The sequence below is a fragment of the Typha latifolia genome, chromosome 3 (assembly GCF_019914945.1).
Source record: "Typha latifolia isolate L0001 chromosome 3, TyphaL0001v2, whole genome shotgun sequence".
NCBI lineage: Eukaryota > Viridiplantae > Streptophyta > Magnoliopsida > Poales > Typhaceae > Typha > Typha latifolia.
The window spans coordinates 6,770,789-6,781,052 of record NC_133088.1 but is presented as its reverse complement, the minus strand read 5'-3'; positions in this window follow the sequence as shown (position 1 = coordinate 6,781,052).

The following is a 10,264-nucleotide window of genomic DNA, read 5'->3' as shown; positions in this document are numbered from 1 at the left end:
CATAGAGAATCCTCGTGTGGATTTGATTGTTAGTGCATTGGTGATAAGCTTTAGGGCCAACCAACATGATCTTACAATGGTTGTTAAAGAATAGCAAAGAAAGCCGTAAGGATCTCAATGCTACCTGAGAGGCGATCCATAGTTTGACACTAGATCATGGCGAGACTACATATCCTTGTCACCAACCACCAAGCATGAGCAACCCAGCTATGGCTTGGCCAATCCTCAACAATGAGCTAATCCTCCAACGCCATAAGAAGTTATGGCAAGGAGAGAAGAAGAAGAGAAAGAGAGAGAGAGAGATAGGAGATGAAGATAGATTTCAATACATAACCCAACGAGGGTGCACTCCATAATATTTAGAGGCTACCCCTTGGACTCAAGCAATAGAAATAAGCCATAAAAACAAAGTGTTCTTGCCATGGCGCGTTTGAATGCGCTAGAGGCCATTCTAACGCGAAATTCTCATTCCCTATCTTTGTGAACGTGTGCAGGCGTTCGAATGGGCCCGAGATCATTCGAACGCATAAATCTCATTCTCTATTTTTGCGAACGCGTGTAGGCGTTCACATAGTGTGTTCAAACGCGGTCCCAGGCATTCGAACATGATAGGCTCTAATACCAATTGATAGGATCTGGAACCAAAAGATCGGCTACGGAACAATTCCTTAAGATCTGAATTTATTGTAGGAAGCAATCCGTGCAATCGTGGGAAAATATTTGTCAGATATTCTCCGGTAGTCAAAAAGTTACAAAACCAATTGGATTGATCCATAACTTTCTAATCTACAACTTTTTACTCCCTTCACAGATTCGAGCTGTAGTAGGAACAAAAACATGGAATAACGTGGGTGATGGTGGTGGTGACGAGTGAAGTGGATGTTAGGGTTATGGATGGGTATGGAGATGAGGGTGAATTGTGGAAGTGATTAAAGGAAGTAGACAAAGGGAACGAAGTGGTCGAGATCCCAAAGAAGAGGGGTGACTCGATAGATGAGGGAGATTAGAAGTTAGGAGAAACCTTGTCAGCAGTAGAGGTGGAAGGATGGTGAAGAGGGAGGAGAGAGATTCGGGTAGATAGATGATAAAGAGGCAAAAATTAATATTTCAATAGCATAATGAAGTTGGTTGCCATCCACATATTTATAAAGGCTAGCCAACAAATTCTAAAACAATATGAAATACTAATTCTAGAGGATTTCCGTCGATCGTATTTTAACGCGTCTGATCGCATTCGAACGCACTCAAAAAGCTCCTTCTCTGGATTTGCGAACGCGACACAGGCGTTCATAAGGTGTTCATAACCATTCACAAGACGTTCACAAGGGCGTTTGAACGTTACTCCACCTAGATTCGAACGCGACCTACAAGAATTTTATTTTTATAAAAATAAACACCTAATGCAATAAGAAAATATCATAACTAAATGTATCAGCCCACCACGCTTCCCCCACCTTGCCCTCAAGGTGAAAAGTCAAGGAAACACTCTAAGATATCAGTCTCCAACTCCCATGTCGCCTCATCAAATGGCTTGCCAAGCCACTCAACTAGAATCTCCATCTCCAATCTGGTACCATGTCGTCGTCGGCGTCTAGCAAGTACTCGAACTGGCTCTACGATCTCTATCTCCTCCAATGGCTCTGGTAGAATTGATCCAATAATCTCATGATCTCCAATGCGCTCCCTCAACAATGAAACATGGAAGACATGATGCACTCTCGACCCCTCTGGTAGCTCCAAACGATATGCAACCGGACCAATATGCTCGAACACCTGAATGCATCTGTAGTCTAGCAGCAAATCGCCTCGATTCTCCAACTCCGGATCATCCATCACCTCCTGCAATAATCTTAAAATATCTAGGTCAGATGTACATGCATACCTCAGCTCGTCAAGGAAGGGAAAGGTAGGAGATGAATAGGCTACAAGCTCGGCGGTATCAGGTTGGCGCGATAGTGCATCCGCCGCTCTATTTTCCGTTCCCTTCTTGTATTGAATTTCATAATCATACCCCAGCAATTTTGTAACACATCGTTGCTGTGCTGGAGTGTGTATGCACTATCCCATAAAGTATGGAAGGCTCCCTTGATCGGTTCGGATAATAAATCATCATCGATCAAATAAGGCCTCCAGGTTTGTCACCGCATGCAGAATTGCCAACATCTCTCTCTCATAAGTGGATAATTGCTGAGATTTTTGCGATAAAGCCTCTCTAAGATAGAAAATAGGACATCCTTCTTGTATTAATACAGCTCCTATGCCAACACCCGATGTATCACATTCAACAATGAATTCTTCGGTGAAGTCTGATAGAGCTAGAATGGATGCCGTCATCATTGCTCTTTTTAATATTTTTAAAGACTAAAGTGGCTTCATCCGTCCATCTAAAAGAATCCTTCTTCAACAAAGAAGTGAGAGGAGCAATGATCTTGCCATATCCAGCAATGAATCGACGATAATAACCAGTTAGCCCAAAAAATCTTCTCAATCCAGTGGTAGTAGTAGGAATAGGCCAAGCGGTCATACATGCAACCTTTTGTGGATCCGCCGGTACACCATCCGCTGAAATGATATGGCCTAAATACTCCACCTCTGGTACTCCCTATAGGCACTTGGATTTCATGATCTTCAATTGGTTTTATTCCAACAAATTCAGCACGTCCTCCAAATGCCGCCAATGCTCCAATTTAGTCCTGCTATATACTAAAATATCGTCAAAAAATACCAAGACATACCTTCTCAAGATAGGTCGAAATATATCATTCATGAGGCCTTAGAAGGTAGCTGAAGCATTGGTGAGACCAAAAGGCATTACTCGGAACTCGTAATGCCCGTCCTGAGTCTGAAACGCAGTTTTGTGCACATCCGCTAGGTGAACTCTAATTTGATGATACCCGACCCTCAAGTTAAGCTTACTAAATATAGTCGCCCATGCAAGCTCATCCAACAACTGCTCGATAACTGGAATAGGATATCGGTCCTTAACAGTAATAGCGTTTAGTGCTCGATAGTCGACACAAAAATGACATGTCCCGTCCTTTTTTCGCACCAAAAGCATAGGAGATGAGTATGAGCTATGACTTGGTTGTATGAGGCCTTGCTCCAACATCTCGTGATACGATTCGGACTTCACCGACATCGTCTCGAGCATGGATTCACTTTAGGAGTGTTTTTATTTCATGTTTTAGTGTTTAATTTCCATTAAAATAAGTTTTCTGTAAGTCGCGTTCGAACGCGGGTGGAGTGAGTTCGAACGCGGTTTGTGAACGGGGTTGTGACGTGGTGAAGAGAATGTATTATGCGTTCGAACGCAGTGCGTTCGAACGCACTGTGAACGCCTGCATCGCGTTCGCAAATACTGACAGGCGCGTTCGATCACGCGTTCGAACGCCTACATCGCGTTTGCAAATCCAGAAGAGCGAACTCGGTGCGTTCGAACGCGGTCGGGCGAGTTCGAACGCGGTCGACGAAAATTGTATTTTTAGGCTTAATTTGAGTTGTTGATTAGCCTATAAAAGGATGTGGTAGGCAACCAAATTGATAATTGATTATTGAGATTGAGTTTTGCCTTGCCTCCTTCGTCTTCTTCGCTCCCGTTCTCTCAATCCCCGGCGACGCCGCTTCTAATATCCCTCGACTGGCCAATCACCCTAGTCCCTTAGGAGTGGCCCTCTCCTCCCCCTTCTTCCAATCTATCCAACACTTGCCCTAACCTTTCCATCATCCATAACCCTTCCACCACTGCTTTTTCACCGGTGCCACCACATTAACGCCGGTCCACGTTCAACCACCATTACCTAGGATCTCGTGCCTCCATCCACGGATCCAAAACAGAGCATCCTGACGTTCGTCCACTAAACGGACGATATCTCGAGATCCCTTCTCCGATTCGCCTGAAACTTGATTTGTTGGAAAGATATTTTCTAGGGCTACAACATATCCAAATTTCACATCGATCCAACGGCGGCATATTTAGGGATTTTATTTCAAAGTTCCGTGCAAGATCAGTCTAGATCTGAGAATTTGAAGAGATCGACCCTTCACCAAAAAGGCGAGATCGTATCAAGCTGGTATCAGAGCTCCAAAGCCAGAGGTGTGACCGTATCATCTCGTCTACCATCTTTGAGATAACTTCCTTTACACATGTGGATACCGATATGGCCTCACGTTCGTCGGTGCAGCCCCCGATACAATCTCTATGTGATGGTCCGCTATTCTCCTCAGTGGCAACTCCTGTAGCTCTTCAAATAGTCTAGAAAAGTTATCTAATAAATTAGACAATTCAATTATAGTACCTGAACTCATTTGAGGCTCATCACCAACTAGTCCTAACTGAAGAAGATAGGCCAAATCATACACACCAAACAGCCCCATCATAGGATGCATTGCAGAAATCGGCAAAGTCCGAACACCATCAAGCTGCACATCTTTATTTCCTTGTTTATATTTTATTCACATGCTCCAGAAATCAAATGTGACGGGTCCTAAACTCTGTAACCACTGAGCACTAAGGACAATATCCGCTCCTCATAGCGCCAACGGATACAAGTCCATAATGATGTTGTGTCCTTGCACCCGTATACCGACTCGGCGACACAAGCTCTCCGCCCTAAGCTTTGTGCCATCTCCAATAGCAACGTCAAACCCCGTAGTCGGTTCGGCATCCAAACCCAATCTCCTCACTAGCCTCTCGTCTAGAAAATTATGTGTACTCTCCGAATTGATGAGAATGTGCACACAATGCTTTCCAACGAGTCCATCTACTCATAACATCCTCGGCACGGAAGTACTCAAATATGCATTCATCGATATTTCAGCTTGGATATCTTCCTCAACGCCCTCCACAACGGCCTCCTCATGGGTCTCCTCTGGACACTCTCCATCATCATCAATCTCATCATCCTCCTTAGGACCATCGATAAGCATCACACTCCCGATCGATTTAGAACATCAATGATCAGGAGTGAAACGCTCATCATATCGAAAGCAAAGGCCCTTCGCTCTTCGCTCCTCCACTTGGGCAGGTGTGAGAGTTCGAATGGGGGGGTCTTGTGCCTCCTCTAATGTCGGAAGGTCTCAAAGGTGGTCATGGTCTAGTAGTCGCAGCCGCTATTTTTGAAATCGCAGAATTTCCAACCGGCGTTCTAGGTGCAAACCGCCTATCTCGATTGTCCCAATTGTTTTTTGCTGCCATCCTTAAAGCCCTATGCTTTTGTTCCATCCTCACGACCTTCTCAAAGGCCTCTTCAAGAGTAGTAGGACATCGAGTACAAACATCTGCTTGTATCTCCTCTCGCAGTCCTGAAATAAATGTACTCATCAATGTACGTTCGGGTCATGGTGGCTCACAACGACTACTAATTCTTTTAAACTCAGCTTGGTACTCCAATACGGTTGTCCTCTGAACCATCCGGTAAATCTACCACCATGAATAATCGATCTATACCAATGCAATGACGTTCCTTGGATGTGAAATCTTGCCATCTGGACTTTTGTATCTTCCATTGTACCTTGACAATTAAAATATTGTTCAACTTGAAACACCCAATCCGTTGGATCACTGCCTTGGAATTTTGGAAAGTTCAAGCATGTGGTTCTCCCCCGAATAGCGTTGCTAGGTTCACGAAAGATCCTTGGTTCAGGTCTAAACCTTTATGTATGTTGATCACCTTCTCTAAATTCTTGAGCACGTCCATCACCATCTCCACAGGGATCAACCTCATCCTCAAAGTGCCAATCCTCCTCATCGACGAAGCGCACCGGTGCCGCATGCCTCTCGGGTTCCATGACCGCCAGTCTTAGGTTTTGTAATGGAGGTGGGGGATAATGTGAAGGCATAGGTAGGAGGGGATCATTGACACTCATATGATGCACCTGGACCTGTGAGGTATCGGTTCTATGGGGTCCCACCGCTGGTCCTTCTTAAAACTCCGTTCGTCGTCAAAGAGATGGCGAACCCAATCAATTCACGACATATTCTTTGAATTCATTATGATCCTTTTGCATGTTGTCAACTCTATGCAACAATGTTTGAAACATGCCCCTAAGTTCATTCATATTCGAACCCATGGACGTTGGTTCGCCTGCTCTGATACCAATTTATTAAGCTCTAATACCACTTGATAAGCTCTGATACCACTTGATAGGCTTTGATACCAATTTGATAAGCTCTGACACGAAATGATAGGCTCTGATACCAATTGATAGGATCTGGAACCAAAAGATCAGCTATAGAACAATTCATTAAGTTATGTTGATGTCATCTTCCTTATTTCAACTATTAATGGAGGTTTGAGGTTCGCCTGCTCTGATACCAATTTGTTAGCTCTAATACCACTTGATAAGCTCTGATACCACTTGATAGGCTTTGATACCAATTTGATAAGCTCTGATACAAAATGATAGGCTCTGATACCAATTGATAGGATCTGGAACCAAAAGATCAGCTATAGAACAATTCATTAAGATCTGAATTTATTGGAGGAAGTAGTCCACGCAACCCGGAAAACTATTCATCAGATATTCTCCGGTAGTCATAAAATTACTGGGATACAACTTTCGTATTTACTCCCTTCGTAGATTCTAACTATAGTAGGGATGAAAACACGGAATAACGTGGGTAATGGTGGTGGTGATGGGTGAAGTGGATGGCAGGGTTATGGATTGGTATGGAGATGAGGGTGGATTGTGGAAGTGATTAAAGGAAGTAGACGAAGGGAATGAACTGGTCGATATCCCAAAGAAGAGGGGTGACTCAACAGACAAGGGAGATTAGAAGTTAGGAGAAACCTTGCCAACGATAGAGATGGAAGATGGTGAAAAGGGAGAAGGGAGATCAGGATAGATAGATGATAGAGAGGCAAGAAATCAATATTCCAATAACATAATAAAGTTGGTTACCATCCACATATTTATAGAGGCTAGCCAACAAGTCCTAAAACAATATGAAACCCTAATTCTTGAGAATTTCCGTTGATCACATTCGAATGCATTCAAAAAGCCCCTTCTCTAGATTTGCGAATGCGACACAGGCGTTTGAACGCGGGCGTTCACAAGATGTTCACAAGGCGTTCACACGCATGCACAAGGCATTCACAATGGTTTTTAAATGCAACTCCACCTGCGTTCGAACATGACCTACAGGAATTTTATTTTAATAAAAATAAATACCTAATGCAATTAGAAAAGATCCTAACTAAGTGTATCAGAACACCCTCCAACAAAAAAATTTATTTTCTTCTAAAACAAATTTATTCTTTCAATACAACTTGATCCAGCATTAGTTGTATCAGATGAGTCTTTCATATTTTATAGGGCAGGATACACACACCGGCATAGTAGCAATGGTGACAAAGCTCTTAGAGTAAGACTATGAGTTACAATACGAAAAATGGCCGATAGATGCCTTATCACGCCAATTGATTAGAGCGAAGTTTGCGGCCATTTTCATGCCATCCTTTTCCTTCCTGAGAAGCTGAGGAGCGCATGTATCACTAACCCATGTGTTAGAGGGTTGTTGTAGGAAATCAAAGATGATCAGGGGAGCCATCCTAACTTGGAGGACCGAGATGGCCTTCTACTTGACCGTAGGTGCATCCGAGTACCCGCGAATGCATTGTTGCAATCCAGGTTATTGGAGCACTTCCACAACACTTCAGATGTGGGTCATTAAGATTGTCCTAAGAACCTATAAGAGGATCTCTCAAAGTTTCACCTGGTCTAGAATGAAGAAATACATCAAAGCATATGTGAAGGCATGCAAGACTACCAACTAGGGAAGACAAAGATAGCAGGACTCCTTCAACCTTTGCCATGGCAAACCGTATTTGGTAGGACATCTCTATGGACTTCATAGAGGGCTTGACACTAAAGCAAGGGTATTTGCTGATCTTTGTTGTGGTGGAAAGGTTAAACAAATATGCCAACTTTTCATCATTGGTGAATCCTTTCTCCACCAAGATTAGACGAACGCTTCATCCAAAATGTCATGAAACTCTATGGAATGCCTCACATGATAGTTCCAGATTGTGACTGAGTCTTCGTCAGTGAATTTTGGACCGAATATTTCAGATTATAAGCCACTTGTTTGGATTTGAGTTTGGCATATCATCCGCAAATCGATAAGCAAACAGAGATGGTGAATTAGGGGATTGAGAAGTATCTTTGATGCTTTATATGAGATTGTCTAAGATGCTAGTTGAAATACCTTCCATGGCTTGAGTGGTTATACAATAGTACTCATCACAACAGTATCGAAATGACTCAATTTGAAGCGGTGTATGGGCGCATAACACCCGTTTTGTGCAGATAAGATTTGGCGGCTTCCACTAAGAGGACCAAAGTCGATTTGGCATTGATGGATTGCGATGACATTCTTCACTGATTGCAGGTTCATATGAGGGTAGCCTAGAACCATATGAAGCAAATCTACGACCAACATCTTCGCGAGAAGGAATTCAATGAGGGTGATATGATATTTGTGTGAGATCTATTGTCAAGTCACCTTGTGCGCATTTCAAAATAAGAATTTATCTGAAAAACCCCTAGAGACAAGTATGTATCTAAATACTAGGCAATGATATCACTCGTTCGCTTAAGTAAAAGTCCGTAGAAATATTAAGAACGAAAGCAGAGATTCTTTTGCTATCTCACATGTAGAAATTCTTTTAAATTCTTCCGAGAAAATACAATTAAAAATTGCATTTATTGCCTTGCTATTCCATCCAACTTTTTCATAGTCTGACCTATCCCATGACTCTATCGGTTTTTCAGCAAGTTTATCATCCACCATGTACATTGGTGGACTCCAAACGTTCACAACGGCAAACCATACTCGTTCATCTATAGACTTCAAGTAAGCTCTCATCCTAGCTTTCCAATATCCATAATTTGATCTATCTAGGATAGGAGGTATAATAGATGATGGTCCATCTCTATGAAAATTCATGCCTATCTGATCTCTCTCAAAGGGTGAGAGAACCTGCTCTGATACTAATTAAAAAACCCCTTGACACAAGTATGTATCTAAATACTAGGCAATGATATCACTCGTTCGCTTAAGTAAAAGTCCGTAGAAATATTAAGAACGAAAGCAGAGATGAACGCCAAGATTTTAACATGGGAAAACCCAAACGGAAAAAAACCATGGATCCAAACTCGGATCAAAACCAATCACTAGAATAGTAGCAGTTACAAGACTAACTCACAAAACAACCCGTCGATCCAAACGATTTTCTTCCTCTCAGTCTTGCTCGCTAGAACCCACGATTCACTTCTTCTCGTGATTGAAGTCCAACCTCAGTAACCCTTGAGATTGATCTTTCGTCTAAATGGCCCTTAAGACGAAAGATTAACTTTTGTTGATGAGTGGAACCTTGTTAGTTGAAGAACCGATGTAGCCTCAAGAAGTCTACTTCAATAATGCTTCTTCAACCACCCTAGAGATAGGGCATCACAATCATTATATATGATCTCCAAGATAGAGCCAAATCCAAGTCTTATCTATACTCACGAAAGTCCAATTTTATCAAACTTCGTTGGTGCGTTCGAACGCGGCCCGGGTGCGTTCGAACGGCATGACTTGATCTGAGGTGCGTTCGAACGGGCCCGAGTGCGTTCGAACGCGACAACTTGAATTCTTCATGTTGCATTCGAATGCGTTTGTGAATGCAGCTCTCGGTCTGTGTGAACGCAGTACCCACGTTCGAAAGCGTTTGTGAACGCGGTGTGAACTCAATAGCTTTTCTCCAATAATTTTGCAATTCTTCAAACCAGAGATATTCTAGACTTGTATAAAGCTCATATACATGTAAAAATACACTTAGAATATTTTGTGCATAATTGCCAATAATTAAAAACCTAACAATCTCCCCCTTTGGCAATTTGTGACAAAACATCTAGTTTACAAGATATTACAAATAATGAATTCAAAATGAGCATTCAACAAGTCTAGTACTTTTAGCACATCAATCCCTGCAAATAAAAATATACCAAACCAAGATCAAGTGAAAATAACTTGAAATGAATAACAATCCAAACACAAATCATCAAATAAGCAGTTCACAAGTACTTAAGCAAACAAAGTTCACAGGTATTCACGCAAAAGTATTTAAACAGTAAACAGAACCTAGTAAACTCCCCCTATGCCATTATTCCCCCTACACCAGTAAACTCTTAAACTCCAAACACACGTCTAAACTCAAACTCACTATCCCTTTTTAGGGCACAAATGCCAATGACTAGGAACTCGGAGGGAACTGACGAT